A 19,741-nucleotide genomic window follows, 5' to 3' on the forward strand; every position below is an offset into this window, starting at 1 on the left:
TAATAGGAGAAATAAACATTAAACAATCTTTTTTATGGAACTAATTGTCGTTCACCAGTTATTCATTTTCTGATATTTTAGCTGTGCATATAGCGCAGCATTTCATTGAAGTTGTAGCCTACCGCTAATAGGTAAAATGTTTCATATCTGCACCGACCTAGGCCTATAAAGCACTAAATTAGTTTAGAGTAGTTAGAATTTAGAGTAGTATAGCCAAGGCTACTTAACAGAAACAGAATAGGCTATGACTTAAACTTTCCATTAATGTAAATGTCAATTTCATGTTTCCATTGAGCCAAGTGATTATTCTGTACAGTAAATTGATGTCTTGACTTAAGTTAGACCTATTGACCATTGTGTTAGTTTAAAGAATACAAGGCAATGCAGATTTAAACTAGGCCTATATTGGTGTAGAAGTCTAGGCTAGGAATAATGATAGTTTTAGATTAATTTAAGCTATTTTATTGGGATTTTGAAAATGATATGAACGGGTCCAAAACGGACCCGGGCCAGAGGTATTTTGAGTCCGTTGCGGATCCGCGGCGGATTTGCGGGTCCGAACAGGCTCCGGTCAGAGTGTTTTTTATGAGTCCGTGGCGGGTCCAGAACGGACCCAGTCCAGAGGTTTTCTATGAGTCCGTCGCGGATCCGTGGCGGATTTGCGGGTCCGGGATGGATGCGGAGCGGATGTAGCGCGGAGCCCAGCCGGGTCCGCGATCCGCCCCCGTAACGGATCCGTCGCTGAGTGCAAGTGGACGCCGATACGGGTCCGTTTCGCGGGTCCGTTCCGGAAGCCGCGCTACCTCCGCGGCGGATCCGCCGCGGAGTCCTTTTGCTGTGTGGGATGTCTAAATGGAAGCATGTCGTAGTGGTGGCATGTCTGAGTGGCAGCATGTAACCGGGGAAAAGATATTTAAATTCATAAAAACAGCTTTCATCAAAAAATCTAAAAAAAAAAGATATGGGAACCTGTAAATGGACTGCATTTATATATATTTTATAATGATTTAGTTAAATGTTTATCAACATCTGTCAAGAAAAGAAAAACACCATCTTACTTACAGTAGTCCTTGGTGACGACACCCAGAGCAGCCCTCAACACAGTGGTCTCCATCATAGGGTCTACATACTGACAGTTGTTGTGACCGCGGGCCCCATCTTCCGGTTCTCAACAATAATAATAAAAAAGCTTGATATTGTAACATCTACCAAAATATAACATAACCTCGTAGATAAATAATGAATGGAACCCATTACATAAATACCTGACACTGGACCTATCGCGGTCGGTTTATTGTCCATGTGGTGTTTTACGAGGTTTTCCACTACCTCTGGGGTGAAATAGGACTTCATGTATTCTGGACCTGCAAACAAACATAATCAAGGCATGACAAGCTACTGCTACAAAATGAACTTGGGAAACAAAATGCCAAATACATACAATTACAAAATATTTTAAAAAATATTAAAAATGTAAAAAAATTAAAAGGGATAAAAAGAATGATGCCAGATGGGGGCACACAACTACTTACATAGGGCCATATTTATATATTTTCCCATATGCCATCTCATTGATCGACAGCGCTTTATTTCAGAAATAAAGCTTTATGTAAAAGGTGTGATTTATTTTAAATGGAATCCAATCCTTCTGAAATCCATTAAACTCAAAGTGAGTTGTGAAATTAACTATTATATGAACTTATGTTTTTTTTGGGTTATTCTGCTTGAAGGTTGTAACTGGACGTCATGAATACGCACAGACTGAAAAGTGCATAACTGCACAATTTTTTTTTTAACCTGTTCACAACATGACCAAGAGAGCATTGTGTGGGTACCACTGGGTGGGAATGACGGGACTGCTTTTTAACTGCTTTTCATAGCTTCAAACATTTAATATACCTACCTTTATGGGGACAGAGTAGTCTGGCTATCACCATACTAAGCACAATCTTTTAAGAGTCTGCGATATAAACCGCTCACAAAAAGTAAGGAAACTTGACTTTGGCCCATTATATCTCCCCTTTAGTAATACCAACCAGTAAAGTGTTTCATATAATTTTTATCGTTGATTTGTCACCTTTACAATGAGGTATAGTTTGTAAGCATAGGGCAATCATGGAATGAGCAACACAAGCAAACATGTAAGTAGTGCCAACGAAAAATGTGCCAAAATGGCCTGTTATGCTATTGGAATTCACCTTTGTTACTTCAAGCATTGACGATTGCACTCTCCCACAGAAATGAGGAAAACAAAACATGTTAGGCATACATTTGTTCATTTTACACTCAGTGTCAGGGTCCTCAGTAGCGTGTAGAGGATCCATATGCAGCCACAACAGCTTGGCACCTTCTTCTCATGCAGGTCACCAACCTGGCTACATTCTGCTGTGGGGTGACATCTCCCTAACTCGAAAGACAGACCTTGTTATCATTAAAGGCAATCATCATGCAGTGAGATACCGGGATGAGATTCTGGAGCCAGTGGCAATTCCATATCTCCAGAATATGGGACCAATTGCCATCCTCCAGGATGACAACGCTCTCCCCCATAGAGCTGGGATCATCAGAGAGTACCTCCAGAATTTGGGAGTGGAGAGGATCTAATGGCCTGCCGTGAACACTTGTGGGATCAGCTTGGGCATGCTGTACGTGCCAGAGTCACCAACAAAACCAGGTTGGCTGACTTACAACAGATCCTTATCGAGGAATGGAATGCCATCCCACAGCAGAATGTAGTCAGGTTGGTGACCAGCATGAGAAGAAGGTGCCAAGCTGTTGTGGCTGCATATGGATCCTCTACACGCTACTGAGGACCCTGACACTGAGTATAAAATGAACAAATGTATGCCTAACATGTTTTGTTTTCCTCATTTCTGTGGGAGAGTGCAATCGTCAATGCTTGAAGTAACAAAGGTGAATTCCAACAGCATAACAGGCCATTTTGGCACATTTTTCGTTGGCACTACTTACACGTTTGCTTGTGTTGCTCAGTCCATGATTGCCCTATGCTTACAAGCTATACCTCATTGTAAAGGTGACACATCAACGATAAAAATGATATGAAACACTTTACTGGTTGGTATTACTAAAGGGGAGATATAATGTGCCAAAGTCAAGTTTCCTTACTTTTTGTGAGCAGTTTATTTCTACTGCACAAGAGGCGTGATCAATGGGCATAGTTTGCTGTACACTTGGATAGTCATGGATAGTTGTCCATGTGATTTAACATACATTAGGACATATCCCACCTTCCTGCAACCCTGGGACAACATAAATCTATGCATGACTCTATTCTACTAATTGCTTAACGAGGTACACATGTAATACGTTTCGAGGTCCAACTCATAGGCAAAACAATTCCACCTACCCAACCCATGTTTTCTGAAAGCTTATCAGTTTTAGATGTCATTTGACATACATTAGGACATATCCCACCTTCCTGCAACCTTAGGACAACATAAATCTACGCATGACTGTATTCTGCATATTGTCCTACCGGCTTGAAGTTCGGCCTGAGGCATGTCAACCTGTGTCACACACTGTTGACATTCTCATTGCAGCTATCAAAGTTCACCAAAAATGTCACCGGGCAGCCGTGGTGTACTGGTTAGCGCACCGGGCTTGTAACCGGAGGGTTGCCGGTTCGATCCCCAATCAGTCCACCATGGCTGAAGTGCCCTTGAGCAAGGCACCTAACCCCTCACTGCTCCCCGAGCGCCGCTGGTTGGGCAGGCAGCTCACTGCTCTGGGTTGTGTGATTCACCTCACTGTGTGTTCACTGTGTGCTGTGTGTTCACTAATTCGGTTAAATTGGGTTAAATGCAGAGAACTGAATTTCCCTCACGGGATCAAAAAAGTATATATTCTATTAAAAAAAAACCTGGGCAACCTGGGCAACCTGCAAACCTGCATTATGGTTGTCAAGTTGTCCCAGTTTTTGTTTGGTTAATTTTATTTTTTTTTTTTATTTTTTTTTTTTTTTACTTGTGCAATATTTCCCCAACTTGAATAAAGGAATGTGATATCTGATGGAGGTTGGGGTAACTGGATTCCACTCAAAAGATCTGACAAGACGACTTTGTTTCCTTTTGCCTTTTTTTTTTCTCTTTTATTAAAGTTCAGAGCACGAATCCTTGGTGTCTTTGGCGGGAGAACTTTTCCTCTTAGCTTCCTGGAATGCCCTGCGCACCAGGATGGCTCCTTTCTGCTTTGCAGGAGTCACAAGGCCACCAGGATCATACAGACCAGCCACTTGACTAAGCAACTCTCTTCTCGTTAGGGGATCTGGAGTGTGAGATCTTACTTCCATTTGAAAGAGGTTCTGACCAAGTCGCATCTTCTTCTTTCTTTTGGAGAAGTTGATAGAAGTCATGACATGAAGCTGGTCTTCTTCAACGATGTAGCCTAGGCCAAGCGCTTTGCTATCATCATCACCCATCTGATTGGAAAGGACCAAGATACCAGCTTCGGCTTTTGCTCGGTCATCTGTCTCACCCTGAGATGCTTTCCTCCCACTTTGCCCCGAGAACACCCATGGCTTGAGCTGAAACCCTCCAGCGTGAAGAATGAGTTCCACGTTGGCAGCAGTAGTTTTCAGCCGACTGAAGTCATTGTCTGAGGTCAGGAGGTCATCGACATAGCTGTCTTGTTGGAGTACCCGTCGCTCTTCTTCCAGGTGCATGAACTGAGGAAGGTTAGAGGTCTCCCGCATAGCAAGCTGCGCAATGCATCCCGCTGGCTTGTCCCCGATATTCACCCTCGTGATGGCATACACTCCCAGCTCCTCATCTTCAGAGTCACGCCACAGGAACCTGTGTAGGTGCATTTCACAGTCTTCAAGCCAGACAGAATTATACATTTTCTTTATGTCACCTAGAGCAGCAAAAACTCCACTTCGAAACCTCAGGAGTACAGCACGGATGGGGTTGAGGACGTCTGGTCCCTTCATCAGCATGTCGTTCAAGCTCACCCCTCTGAACTTCTGGCTGCTATTCCAGACAAGCCTCACTGGGGTTGTGATGGAGTGGGGATTTGGTGCTATAAGGTGGCTGATATACCAAACTGGTCCGGTCCAACTAGAAATGATGTCCTTGGACAATTTGATTGCTGCTCCTCGGGAGACCATATCGTGCACTTGGGAAGCGTAGGCAGCTTTCCATTTGGGCTCCTTGGCAAGATGCCGTTCTGTTCTGAGGAATGTTGCCTCAACAGCTCCCCTGTTGTTCGGGAGTGAAGCTGGGTCTTCTAGCCAGGGGTACTTGGCATGCCAGTATGGGTCCTTGCTGTGGTCGTCACTAGTGATGTATGTTAGCCCCCCTCTCACCACTTCCAGTTCCCGCTCCTCAGCAAGGGTCATTTCTTTGCCACCTGGCTGGCAACTTCCGCACCGGCAGCCTCCACATCTTGGCTGGCAGGCGGCACCAATGCTATCCCACTTCCACCACTCCAGGAAGTCTCGGCATGAGGTCAAAGTTGTGGACTCTTGGATATTCAGGTGGGACTGGGCGATTGGTGGCTGTTGCTTGGGAAGTCTGGCCGGGAATTCCTCATACTTTGTGGCAGCAGTCCTCATTGACCTGGCAAAGTGCGTGCTTGATGTATGGGCTGACACTGCAACATCTTCAAACAGGTCTGGATGTGCGCCTCCAACGGTCTTTCCCAAAGGCCCGTCCCAGAGCACAAGGTCTCCATCGACTCTGATTCGCTGTGGTGCCAGCTTGCCCTCCCTATGGCTTATCAGAAGGTCAATCTCCTTGGGCCTTTCAAGCTCTCCGATGGGAACATCAGGGAAGAACCGCTGCAGCTGGCATGCTGTTACACCTTTATGGATGTCTGCTATGCTGTCAAGTCCATAGCAGACAAGCTGGTGGGAAAGCAGGGCACCCTTTGGTGTCTTCACTCGAATCTTCAACAGGTACCTCCTAGTCTCCACATGGAACTTCATTCCTCCTACACCATGGACGACGAGGGTCATCGCTTCACCTCGAAGGTTCAGTCTCCCCGCCGCCTTGTGCGTGATGTAATTCGTGTCCGATGCTAGGTCAATCAGAGTTCCAATCCTTTGCCCGTGTAAGCTGGTAATTTTCCATCCACTAAAGTTCAGAACGGGGGAGACGACCTCACAGCTAGACTCCTTTGTATTCAGGTGACTTGGTTGCATTTAAAGTACCCCATTGTGTGGACCACCATTTGGCCAGGGAGGCTCGAGCCAAGGCGGACACACCTCCAGTTTTTCCCTGGAAAACTCATGTTGGAAACCAAAATGTATCTGTTTCATGACAAATGATAATACATCCATGTTTGGTCTTGAATTAATACTTGTAATGTGGGCAACAGCCTAATCACAGTTTCATTGCAATCTAATGTATTTGTACATAGTTATAGACTAAGAAATACACTATAGAGTTTTAGACGCCACACCCACTTTCAGGTAAAGAAGCCCTGCTGAGCTGGGGGTGGCTGGAGGAATGAAAAGAGAAACACTTGCAGTGACTCTCTCTCTTGGCTCTCTCTTCTCTCTATCTCGGCTGTGGGCAAGAGGTCACTCTGATCTCTGGTCCCTCTCTTCTCTTCTCTTCCTGCTCTGTTCTGGTCTAGGCAAGAGGTCACACTGACCTCTCTGCCCCTCTCTCTCTCTCTCTCTCTCCCTGCCTTGCCTTTCTCTCTCTCTCTCTATCTTTTGATTTCTTTATGGGGTTTGTTATTTTCATTATTTGATATATTGTTTTATCTGGTGTATGTAGCATTGTAACTTGGTAACTTGTTAAGGTTTAAGTCCAAGTTTATTGTTTGTTTTGAGGTTAAGTTCATTTTCTCCTTTGTTCCTTTGTTCAAGGACAATTACTGATACTTTTACTCTTACCTAAGGCTTAAGGCCTAATAAATGGTTAATTCTCCTCGCTCAGTTTGCATATCTCTAAAAGTTTAGTGTGCCATTCCATTCTCTGCCATAGTTAAACAAATTAGTTATTTGGTAATTTATTAGAGGTACAATATATCTATGGAGTCAGATTCTTGGTGAAATTCCTAATACAATTGCCATCTAACTTCTCAGATATTTTTACAGTCCAATTCAACCTCATCGAAGCGCCGGACGTAGACAGAACACGTATAAAAGTGGGCAAATATATTGTCGTATATTTGGCCTACTTTACAGTTGGTGACCCCTTTTGTGATCTGAAACTGCTTTTTAAAACAAGCATTCCAGTTACGTCGGTCCGCGCCTTAAACAATAGATGTAAACGTCTCTACTCAACAGCAGCGAATCGTCATCGTGAGTGATTTGATCTCTGAAATTTGGTGAGTAAATTTAACATTCTTGAAGACGTGTGACAAAAGCGCACGCATTATTGATGTTAACATTTCACCATAATATTCAGAAAAACTAACTCACTCAGCTATGGTCCTCATAAAGGACGGAAAACTTGAAAAGATGATATTATCTGCATGGACAACAACATTAAAATTCACACTAGACAAATTAGCACGTAGAGGGATCACAATTCACTCTACCGAGTTTGAAATATATCGTTTCTGGACGATCAATGAGGGGGACATGGCGGAAGGCCTTGCGTCTTTATTATTACAAAAGAAAGTGAAGGAACTTGAAACACTTCGCAATTCAATGCAAATGACTGATGCAAAAGATGTTGTGAACACCGATGCTGTTTCTGATCATGTTTTGCAATCTTGTTCTGATGTGAGAGATGCTGATGTTTCTAATGAGGTCCCTGCAGACATTGTTGTTTTGCAAGACAATCCAAACACCAGGAGGTCTGTCTCTCCTGGACCTGATGAATACGCAATGGCGGCCGTCCAACGCATGGACACCAAAAGTCAAGACCTAAGCAAGAAACGACAAGGCCACAAACGCGGACCCAAAGCGAGCAGATTCTGCAATTCGTGCCATAAAGTGGGCCATGACGAGCAACAATGCTGGACCCTCGGATTGGGGAAACCTCCGCCATATTACCTGAAGCGCCGCGAGCGAAACAACAAGCCGCCTCACAAACAACAAAACGGTTTGCAAGATGAACTTCTCACTATGATCAAATCTGCAGTTAAAAATGAGACATCACGGATAATTAGACTGTTCAGCCGGGTCTTAACACCTTTTAATACATAGCCAGCTAATGATAACCTGTAACAGTGCCCTCTCGAGGTTGTTTTCTCTGATGAGAAATTTGTTAGTCACATATCCAGACAATGAGTTTTTGTTTATTTAATTTGAAGATGATACGATATGTACTGGCTTTGTTGTATGCCCCTGTAGAGGGATAGACCGTTAAGTGTTTCTGCTTGAAAGCACCTACCAATGCCAGTAGTATGCTTATTCTTTACATTTTTTTGATATGTACTCATTTTAAGGGCTAGCCAAACGAAATAATCCCTGCCTTATACCAGTGTTGTTATCACCAAGCCAAAAGAGCCTCTGCGTGAAAAACTAGGCCTAGTCTGATATAAACAAATTGTTGTCGTTAAACGGTCCATGAGCCAAAGAGTTATGGATATGAGGTAAAATCTTTTATGACTACAGATAAGCCCCTGATAGAGAGATAATTCCTTAGGTGTGCATGTTACAGATGATTGACTAACACTTAGCCCTATTGAGTTGGATTTTGAATGCCTGTACCCATGTGTTTGCTAAGGGGACGCCCATGTGCAGTTGACTGCGTAGCAAATACATTGTACCGACATTTGAGATACTAACTCAATTTTGAACTCATTAATGAAATCTGATAAATCTTGTCATGTTTGTCCTCCTTGATTGTGGCCTTATAGGGCGGGGTGCTGGGTTGAGCTCGCCTAGCTCTTCTGTGCTGTGAAGCTTAACAGTCAGGGATGACTCATGCTTACTTCATTTTTCCAAATTAATTCTGCCAAGGGGACGTAGACAGTTGTACTAACATTCATGCTCACTCTAAAAATAATTTACACATTTAAGTATAAGATAAATGTTATATACTGACTTTGTTGTATGCTTATATAAAAGGGCATAGATTCGGTAAATGTTTTGCTTCAAAGCACATAGACAGATGTTGGTGGTACAATTATTCTTATAGCTAAAATATTGACTTCTTACAGTGTTAAGAAGTGATAAAGCACATATACACACAGTCACACACAAGTGAAATTTCGATTAATGATTTAAATTGAAGAATTGTAACTGCTGGGATGAACTAATTTGCATTCCTTTCAACCACTATCATTTTATATACATTCTTTGATTATTTGATTTGATTTTCTTGATAGATTTGTATTCAGTATGCAAATAATGCCAGTGACAAAGATGATTTATCTTATGAAACATTTTTTTCAATTTGAGATACACCAGAATGTGTTTAATTCCATTTATTTTGAAATTTGTATATTGGTTTGTTTGTTTTGCTCTTTCTCTCTTTCCTGTCTTTTCCCTATACACATGCCCAACTCATCGAAAAGCAAAAGACTGTTGATATTCTAATGTTACAGCAGACAGACGATACTCTCACGATTCTGCTCAACTCCAGATTGCTTTTACACAAAGAAGAATATTCCACGCTGCAGCAATGCTCACCTGATCCTGAGAACTTGTTTCAGACCGGAGAAGCTCGGTCAACTAATGTCAAAACTACTCTGAGAGATTCCTTTGGACGCTATGGACAAATATGTGAATATGGATGGCCAGCTTTCATTTTTTGACACTTATGAGATAATGACTTCACAGTGTCAATCGGGCGACTGTAAGCTGGTAATTTTCCATCCACTAAAGTTCAGAACGGGGGAGACGACCTCACAGCTAGACTCCTTTGTATTCAGGTGACTTGGTTGCATTTAAAGTACCCCATTGTGTGGACCACCATTTGGCCAGGGAGGCTCGAGCCAAGGCGGACACACCTCCAGTTTTTCCCTGGAAAACTCATGTTGGAAACCAAAATGTATCTGTTTCATGACAAATGATAATACATCCATGTTTGGTCTTGAATTAATACTTGTAATGTGGGCAACAGCCTAATCACAGTTTCATTGCAATCTAATGTATTTGTACATAGTTATAGACTAAGAAATACACTATAGAGTTTTAGACGCCACACCCACTTTCAGGTAAAGAAGCCCTGCTGAGCTGGGGGTGGCTGGAGGAATGAAAAGAGAAACACTTGCAGTGACTCTCTCTCTTGGCTCTCTCTTCTCTCTATCTCGGCTGTGGGCAAGAGGTCACTCTGATCTCTGGTCCCTCTCTTCTCTTCTCTTCCTGCTCTGTTCTGGTCTAGGCAAGAGGTCACACTGACCTCTCTGCCCCTCTCTCTCTCTCTCTCTCTCCCTGCCTTGCCTTTCTCTCTCTCTCTCTATCTTTTGATTTCTTTATGGGGTTTGTTATTTTCATTATTTGATATATTGTTTTATCTGGTGTATGTAGCATTGTAACTTGGTAACTTGTTAAGGTTTAAGTCCAAGTTTATTGTTTGTTTTGAGGTTAAGTTCATTTTCTCCTTTGTTCCTTTGTTCAAGGACAATTACTGATACTTTTACTCTTACCTAAGGCTTAAGGCCTAATAAATGGTTAATTCTCCTCGCTCAGTTTGCATATCTCTAAAAGTTTAGTGTGCCATTCCATTCTCTGCCATAGTTAAACAAATTAGTTATTTGGTAATTTATTAGAGGTACAATATATCTATGGAGTCAGATTCTTGGTGAAATTCCTAATACAATTGCCATCTAACTTCTCAGATATTTTTACAGTCCAATTCAACCTCATCGAAGCGCCGGACGTAGACAGAACACGTATAAAAGTGGGCAAATATATTGTCGTATATTTGGCCTACTTTACAGCGTCATTAGCAGTTACTTTGAGGAGCATCATAATAACTGGAAGCTCTCGCAGACCGTATTGCATGAGGAGGCTTGATGGTGTTGTCAGTGTGCTGAGCGTTTTTGAGGTAGAGTTGGAGAACACCTCTCGGCATTGCTTTGCCAGTTCTGCAGGGAGCTTGCTGATGAAGCCCTCCTGGTCAGTGGTGTATCCCCTCCTTCCTGTCTTGGGGTGGTCGCTTCTCCTCTGAACAGTACTTCTCACGGTGGCATTGAGGCACAGGTAGTAGTGGTGCTCAGGGCGGCTTCCATCCTTGCAGTCGGGGTGCTTGCAGAGGTAAGTTGGTTTGCAGAATTTTTGGCCATCATGGAGTTCAAGACATCTCTCACATGCCCCTAGCTTCTTGACGGCTGCATTCTTCTCTGCTGGCTCCAGGGCCCGGAACTGCTTACAAAAGTATAACTTCCGTCGATGTTTTCCGTCGCCACAAACGACACATCCGGCGGCTGCATCATTGGACTTGGTGGCCCTGGTCCTTGCATGCCTTGGTTCAGACCTCATTTCCCTCTTTGGCTCCTCTTCCTTCAAGTGTTCAAGCTGCTCATAAATGCTCCTTAAGAAAAGCTAGTAAGCTATCAAATCTGTTCCCAGGGGCCACAGCATTCTGACCATTTGCTGCATACACGAGCCACTCCTTTTTCAAGATGTCAGGGAGCTTACTTTCAATAGACTTGGTGACCAGTGGATTTTTAATTGCACCCGTGTCTCCAAGGTCGCTTAAGTCCTTCAGTGCCTTCTCAACGGTTTGAATTAGCTCCACTATCCTCCGAGGTTGGTGGCTCTTAACAGCTGGTATTTTCTGTATCTCCTCCACGATCTCGATGGCAATGGCGGTTCGATTTCCGAAGCGGTTTTCCAGGACGCGCAGGATATCATCGGCTTCTTGGTAGCTTGTGAGTCTCAGGTAGGGATGTCACGAGAACCGATACTTGCGATACCTCTCGATTCTAAAATGAAAAAACACCGGCGATGCCTATTTTTTTGAAGCACCGTAGGCACCGACGCCAGCATAAGCATCGGTGCTGGACTCTTCCGGAACTGATGGGGGCAATAGGCTACAGTGTTTCCCACACATAGACTCATTTGTGGCGATGCGCCACAGATTCAGCACCGGCCGCCACATATTGTTTCGTTACTTTTTAAAATGTATTTATCTATGTTTTAACGGTATTGAAAAACACGCAACATTCGTTAAGCTGAATTTCCTTTCCCTGCTCTCCCTCTCTGTCACTCACGCGTCTGTCTCTCATGCACACACATATGCACACACACAGCCTCTCCCCTCCGTGCACACAGCGTCTGTCTCCATGAAAACCAACCAGATCATTCCTGGAAGCATGGTCGTACTGATGCACCTGACGCTGCCCGGGTGGAAGCATAGTTCTTCCGCAACTTTTGTAGATTATAGGCCTACGTGCAACTTTACCAAACAGTAAAAGTAAAGTAAAAGTTAACTTGTTCTCCTTGGCCCGCTCTCGTACGTGCTCAATGGACACCCGCCCACGACATGCACATTTAATCCAAATAAAACATTCACAATCGTGAACGCAATGACGCAAAGAAGACGACTAGCTAAATTACTGTTTAAAATCCGGTTAGCATCATTAGCTAGTCTATGCTGCAGACATTAAACCTCTTGCATTCAAGTTGACTGACCATCTCAATACCAATGTTTTTCAACTCCAAGACTTAAAAGGTTCTGTCCCAAGGAGAAAAAGTAGCTTACCTTGAAACTTAAACACATGTGGGGAAACTGAACAGTCCAACCAGTATGATAAGCTTAGCCTGCTACTTTGTTTACAAAATGTTGAGGCTTCAACCAGACAGCTGAATTTAAGAGGTGGAGTTGTAATATGAATAGTGGTCTATAATCTGCATAAAGTTTGCTGCTAATGAAGATCAGAAATTTCATATATAATGTATAAATAGTAGAATGTGTGTGTGTTTCAAATAAAGACTTGACATCTTGTAAAAAAAAAATCATTCACATTATATGAAAGCAGAGCGATAAAAAGGCGATGCAAGTTGTTGGTTTTTATACAATCCATTAGAAAAGTGATTTAATTAATTATGTGTAGGCTAAGCCTATGTGATATGCTCGCAATTGGATACTGTATTCTGTTATGCTCTGTATGTTATAGAAATTATATTTCAGTATATTGCAAATATTTCAATAAAGAAATTCATTAGCCTAAGTACGTGGGATTTTAGAAAATCCTTTTTTTAACGATAGTATCGAATTTGGCATCGAGAATCGTGTAATTTCACTGGTATTGGCACCGACTACTGATTTTTTGGTATCGTGACACCCCTAGTCTCAGGTCCCGGCTGATCCTCTCCTCTAGGCTATCCAGCAGCTGGAATTTCTTTACTTCCTTGGAGCCTGAGGGTTCACCTTGTCTTTGCAGGGCCTCCCAGTCCTTTCTCCACCTGTAGAAGTCACGCTTATTCCCAGAGAATTTAGGAAGGGAAGTTGGCTTCAGCCTAATGGCAGGCACGACAGGGTTTTGCGGGACAGGGCCTCGACGTTGGTCGTCTTTCAGCTTCTCTCCGATGAAGTCTGCTTTCCTGGATATGCACACAGGGATTTTCTGATCGATGTCCTTCAAACGGTCTTGGATGTCTTGCCTCTGTTCAGATGGGGCCCATCTTCTCCACCGCTCAAAGGATTCTTTTGCTGCTTTTGCCAGTTTTTGAAGGTGATTGAGCATGAATTCATAGGCCTCTAGCCTACTGCTGAGGTCCACTGCAGTTGTGCGCCCACACTCTGCTTCTGCCACTTTGAGTGCTGTGAACACCTCATGTTCCCCAGTGTTGGACCACAGTTCATGTTGGACAAGGGCTCTGATTTCTTTTAATGTTTCCTCGCACTCACCAGCAGTCTTCGCAAGGTCAGCCTTATGATGTCCGGATAACACCTCTTCATCAGTGTCTAGCTCATCCTCTTTATCTGCAAGGAGTTTGGCTTCCAAATCATCGTTGGCTTCAAAAACCTTTTCTGCTGCTTTGATGGGGGCGCTGAATCCATTTTCCAGGTCTGACACAGACTTGTCCTTATAGGTCCTCAGCATGCAGTTGGCTAGGCGGGAAAATGCTCTCTTCGCCACGGTCCGGTCCTTCTTCAGTTCTTCGGCGGTCTTTGACATCTCCAGCGATCTGGTTGTGGTGGTTTGCCACGTGTCCTTGGTCGTCTGGTCTGGTCTGCCTCTGAACTGTGTTGTCTGGGCTGTTTTCTTTCCGGTTCCAGTTCCTGGACTCCCGGTTTTTTACTGTCAAGTTGTCCCAGTTTTTGTTTGGTTAATTTTTTTTTTTTTTTACTTGTGCAATATTTCCCCAACTTGAAAAGAGGAATGTGATATCTGATGGAGGTTGGGGTAACTGGATTCCACTCAAAAGATCTGACAAGACGACTTTGTTTCCTTTTGCCTTTTTTTTTCTCTTTTATTAAAGTTAAGAGCACGAATCCTTGGGTTGCAGTGGCAAATAGCAGTGGCAAATAGGCGTGGCTCAGTCCTTTTAGCTTTAGCAGTTTTAACAGCAGCGGATCAAATAGTTCAAGCAGATAGCTCAAATAGCAGCTCAGATCAATTAGCAGTAACCCCCCCCAGCAAAATCACGTTGAAAAGTCGTTGAAAAGACGTCTTGTCAAGTCGTCGAAACAACGGCCCAGTTTGGTTTAAAAGTGAAAGGTTAGATGACGTCTTTTCATGGTCGTTGAAAAGACGTCTATGGAAAGACGCCTTTTCAACGTTTAAATTTGGTTGAAACCACGTCTTGTTTAGGTGCTGCCATGGACCTATTTTCAACCAGAATTTTGCTGTTATATATTAATTTATAAGCCTATATTATCCTATTATAGGCTTTTAAATAATGTGCATTAAGCACTTGCTAACTTTACCATTACCCATACTATTGCTGTTAAAATAAGCCTATATTATCCTATTATAGGCTTTTAAAATGTGCATTAAGCATTTTCATATACCAACTTAACCATCTAGATGATAAATACATAATCTAATAGGCCTACATTACAATAGCAAGCTAGGCGTAAACAAACAGTCAAACAAACGTTATCCATTTCATTGTAATTTTATTTAATTCTTGAAGTCTCCGCCACCGGACCGTCCAGGTGCATCATGTTTAAGATGATCTGCCTCAGCTCTCCCGATGTCACGGTCAGCCTTGTTGCTCCTTTTTTCACCGCAGCTGAAATGACAGGAAACATTTTCATTAACAGTGTTTCCCATACATTGAGTAATCTGTGGCGGGCCGCCACGAAATAATGTTCTATGTTGTACGATTGAAATTATTTTTAAATCATGTTATCAATTGAATCACTTTCATTGAGCTGCGCGCACGCAGCTTTTTCTTTGCCCGAATGAAACCACTGCCTCTGCATGTGCATTTAACAAAACATTAACGATTGTTGAAGGATTGTTGTTGCCACATACGGCGAGCTAAACTGCTATTAATTCTGCTTAACATGCGGCGCAAATGTGTTCAAAACGGCGGCATTCAAGTGAACTTTTGCTAACGTCTCACAACGTAGCCCACATTAGGGAGACTAAACTAAGTTATGCATTCGAGCCGTATCTCTAAGCGTTAGAATAGTGTAACGAAGAGACTCTTGTGTGGTCTCAACCGCTGACCGGCCCGCTGGCCGGTGAAGTACCCGCGATCCAACGCTGCCTCCACAGCAGCTTACGAGGAAAACCCCCTGACTGGGAAGCGACAATCAGTCCTCACTCCTACATCCCCGGCCTTAGCTAGCGTCTCCTAACCCTCTCTGGCTTCACCGCGGGCAGCCCTGAACACGCAGGTGTTATCAATTACAATGTACAATTCCAATTCACATTGATTTCCCCCACAGATCCGCCCCCACACAAGAGTCTCTTCGTTGACACTATTCTAACGCTTGGAGATACAGCTCGAATGCATAACTTAGTTTAGTCTCCCTAATGTAGGCTACGTTGTGAGACGTTAGCAGAGTTAACTTGAATGCAGCAGTACGGTGTACATTTTAGGACCGTACAGCAGCCGTTTTGAACACATTTGCGCCGCATGTTAAGCAGAATTAATAGCAGTTTAGCTCGCGCGAGTCTCCTCGTTACGTTTGGATGTCGAATTTAGCATGCTAACAGGTACTTTTCTCTTCCGCTGTCGTGAATGAACAGCTGACAGCGCGGCCGCATTTAGAAGGCGTCACGACGTGATTATTTCTGAGATTCTGATATGTTTTCAAAACTGGAATTTATTGTGCATACGTCATGGTTGAAAACTTATCAGAATCTCAGAAATAATCACGTCTGCAGTCGTCTTAAAACGGCTACATCAAGTCAAACCAGACCGACATAAAAAAAACACACCTCCAAAGTGTAGTTTTAGGTTGTTTTGGATAGAAGCGTCTGCTGATTGACTAAATTACCAAATGCGGGGGGGGGAAGGAAAATGTATAGCACACTAAAGCATAGGGAAATATAAATGTATTTCACTCACAGCATTAAGGGCCCTGTTGGTTGTGGTTAGCGGAGGGAGGTCCCAGGAAGAGGCCACGTTCTGTACCCTTCCCATTTCTTCAGCTGATAGGTTTGATTCCACCTCCAGCTTGAAGATGGAGAGCATGAAAGAGATACATAATGGTTAGACAGTGTGTTAAAAGTTTATAGAATCATAATAGTGGGTCCACCAGTTGACTCCTCAGTTTTTCTAAAATCATTATAAAATCAAAGACCCACAGTCTTTGGGGGGCAACACACAAACAACAACAAAACAAAATAAAAACACAACATAACATCAAACATTAGTATTTTCTATGTAAACATACAAGCCTGATTGTTTCTCTAATGTCCAGGTCTGCACAGTCCTCCAGGTTTACTGTAGCCGTGTCTGGGCTCCCACGAAGCAGTATGGACAACCACATCACAGAGTCCAGACAAGCAGGGTCCTCCATGAAGGAAAGAGTGCCCCACAATTATCCCAGCCACAATGAACATATCACTGAGAAAGGGAGAAGCTGAGGGGACCAAATGACCAGGCTCTCCTTCAAAGTGGTGTAACAATGGTGTTTGCTGTTTCAAAAAAAAAAAAGACAAAAAAGCAAAGTTAGAATAAAACAACTTTGCTTGCTACAACACTTAGAAATAATAAAATTCAGTACATAGTGAACCGTACACTGTTCAGATTCTTCAAAGTCATCCAGCAGTTACTTTAGCTTAGAATAATGGCTTCAAACACATTTTGAGGCAGAACTTGAAATAATAGATGAAAATGGTTTTACGTAAAGTTTTTTTTTTTACCCTGAGTAGCATTCACCATCTGACAGTACTAGCAGTTGCAGTTCTGGAAGTTGATGGTAGATCTTCCAGGGACACACTTAAGAGTTGATGTGCTGAGAAGACAAATGAGCAAAGGCTTTAGAAAAAGCAACAGTTACACAGAAAAATGACAGGAATCCCAGACCTCAAAAGCAGCGTCTAGTAAAAACACGCTGGAAGTTTCACTTCTTACATAACCAATTTCCAAAAATAATCATTAAACACAAACCCATCAGAACTTATTGACACAGTCTATAACACAGGAGGAAGAGGGAGACACACACACAGACCAGGAAACCAGGGGACACAAGGGACCACAGGGGATTAGTCCAACAAGGGGGTACATAGCTTCGGCGCTACAATACAATCACATAAACACACAACTAGTTTCCCCTACCTTTCACTTTAAAATACCAACATATTGCACAACCTGGGCATCTGAGCCTCGACAATGTTGACCACTCTGTTACTACTCTGTGCCAAATGACAGTCAATAAATAGATAGATATTACTATCATTATTATTCATAATAATAATAACAACAACAACAATAACACTATTAACATGCTGCACAACTGGTCAACAGGTTCTCCACGTCTGGTAATGATGACTGCTTGCTATGAACCATAAACAATAAATGGGAGAGTGGCCCTAATAGCGATTCTGGTATTTAAAATAGTCCTGTTGGCAACAAGTACAAGTTGTTGCTACCAAAATGCTACAACAAAAATGAAGTGGATAACAGCGCGCTGCTTGTCTACTCTAGTCTAGTGTATCTAGCAGGACGGTGGAGAGATATCCATGGTTACAAAGGACTCTTCGGGACGGGTAGATCTAGCCGCGAAAAAAATTCAAATTTTCGCGCTACCTTTGTGAACGTTCTAAGCAGGTCCACGAAATCATGCGTGTTGCAATCAGGTTCCTAACTTCCTACGTTACCACAAACGGAACTAAATTGTGTTGAATATAGATCAGACAGAAAATACTTTCCTTTCATAGAGATAACGGGACCTAACAGCAATTACAAACGGGTTTCAAGTCCGACTACATTATCAGCGGTAGAGTGAATTAACACAGAAGAATTTCTCCACTCAAGTAAAACTAGCCCAGGACAGGTTAAGTTAGCATGGTAACATACAGATCCTCGATTACTCCGCTGTCCGCATAATCATCTCTGATAGCACTGTTGATGGTGTTCAGAGCATTCGTCTCGTTTTGGCAAAACTGACTCTCGATCAAAATGTTACATTTCTACTTCCTAAATCATAGGCATAAACTCACTTACCTCAGTAGCAGGTTCCATCTTCACGCTGTTCTTCAACGGCTTCAACTGACTGTGTGTTTCAAACAAAGTTCGAAATGGGCTCGGCTACGGCTTCCCGCCTCCGTTCCTCTTGTACATGCGCAGAGTTCACTCCTGTCTCCTTTACGTGAACATTTATGTGATTTTTTTTTTTTATCAGAATTTTAATTACTCATTATTTCAATGACTGATTTTTTTCCATCTGAATTTTTCCTCTGATTTTTTTTTCAGAGGGGAGAAGGCTAAAAACAGAGTTGTCCGTCCATATCAACTGTTGCCATGAGTAAACAAACAAAAGTCACACACGCAGTTAACGGCAGCCAAGATGGCGGCGCCGGGCGCCCGTAGAGTTCGCGGCGGATTTGGGCAATCCCCGGGGGGGAAAGATGGTCGACAGGAACAATAATGTAGTCCTAGGTAGACTATAACTGATAATTTACATCAGGATTTAATTAGTTGATATGTGGTCTGAAAAAGGACGTGCTAAAGACGTCTTTCCTTAGACCAAAATGGGCCGGCCAAAACAAGACCATTATTCTACGTCTAATTTTGGTTGAAATCAGGGCCATGACGGACCGACGGGATTTAGCCCAAATATCAACGTTGAAATGACGTCGTGTGCTGGGGGGGACAGATCAATTAGATCAGTCGGCAGTTAGTGGTAGATCAGTTAGGTAAAAAACCTTAAAGAAAAGAATAGAAAAGAAACAGTAATTACTAACAGATTTAAATATGTGCAAAATGCAAAGCTCTTGTGCAAAATGCATGTGCAAATATGCTGTGTGCAAATACGCATTACATATAAATTTACTGCAGTTAATAAATATACTTAAAATGCAATGACATTATAAACCAGTTTAAATTTAAATAGGACTGTAGATATGAATTAAGCTTACACATTAATTTAGAAATTTAACAATCCAAGAGAATATGCTACAAATAGGCTAGTAGCCCAACTTGCACTCATTGGCAATATATAGTTTTAAGATAGCCCACATGACTCACTGCAACTACCACATAATGCAATTATCAACAAATGAATGAATTTAAAGCAATCCGTGCTCAGGCCTATACTTTAAAGTTTCAAATACTTCAACAGCAATGACGAGACTTTCCCGTCACATTTGCTAAACAAAGCAGCAAACATTTACACCAAACACCGCAGGCACTTACGAAGCCGTAACCAAACAATAGTTAATATCACAACAGGTCAAACGCTAATTCCTAGCTCAGCAAACGAAGAACCACAAAATGCTCACCGGCTGCCTCTCCAGT

General features: G+C 42.7%; 1 long non-coding RNA gene across 1 annotated transcript; it reads right to left on the reverse strand.

Moving 5' to 3' along the window:
- Positions 1 to 14,902: 14,902 nt before the first annotated feature.
- On the reverse strand, positions 14,903 to 19,061 carry LOC134083181 (uncharacterized). Its single transcript, XR_009939709.1, has 5 exons — positions 18,449 to 19,061; positions 17,146 to 17,237; positions 16,674 to 16,917; positions 16,346 to 16,453; positions 14,903 to 15,055 (listed from the first exon to the last, which is right to left on the reverse strand). It is a non-coding gene; the product is annotated as an uncharacterized LOC134083181 (long non-coding RNA).
- Positions 19,062 to 19,741: the final 680 nt, after the last annotated feature.

Source organism: Sardina pilchardus, chromosome 6 (genome assembly GCF_963854185.1).
Source record: "Sardina pilchardus chromosome 6, fSarPil1.1, whole genome shotgun sequence".
NCBI classification, from domain to species: domain Eukaryota; kingdom Metazoa; phylum Chordata; class Actinopteri; order Clupeiformes; family Clupeidae; genus Sardina; species Sardina pilchardus.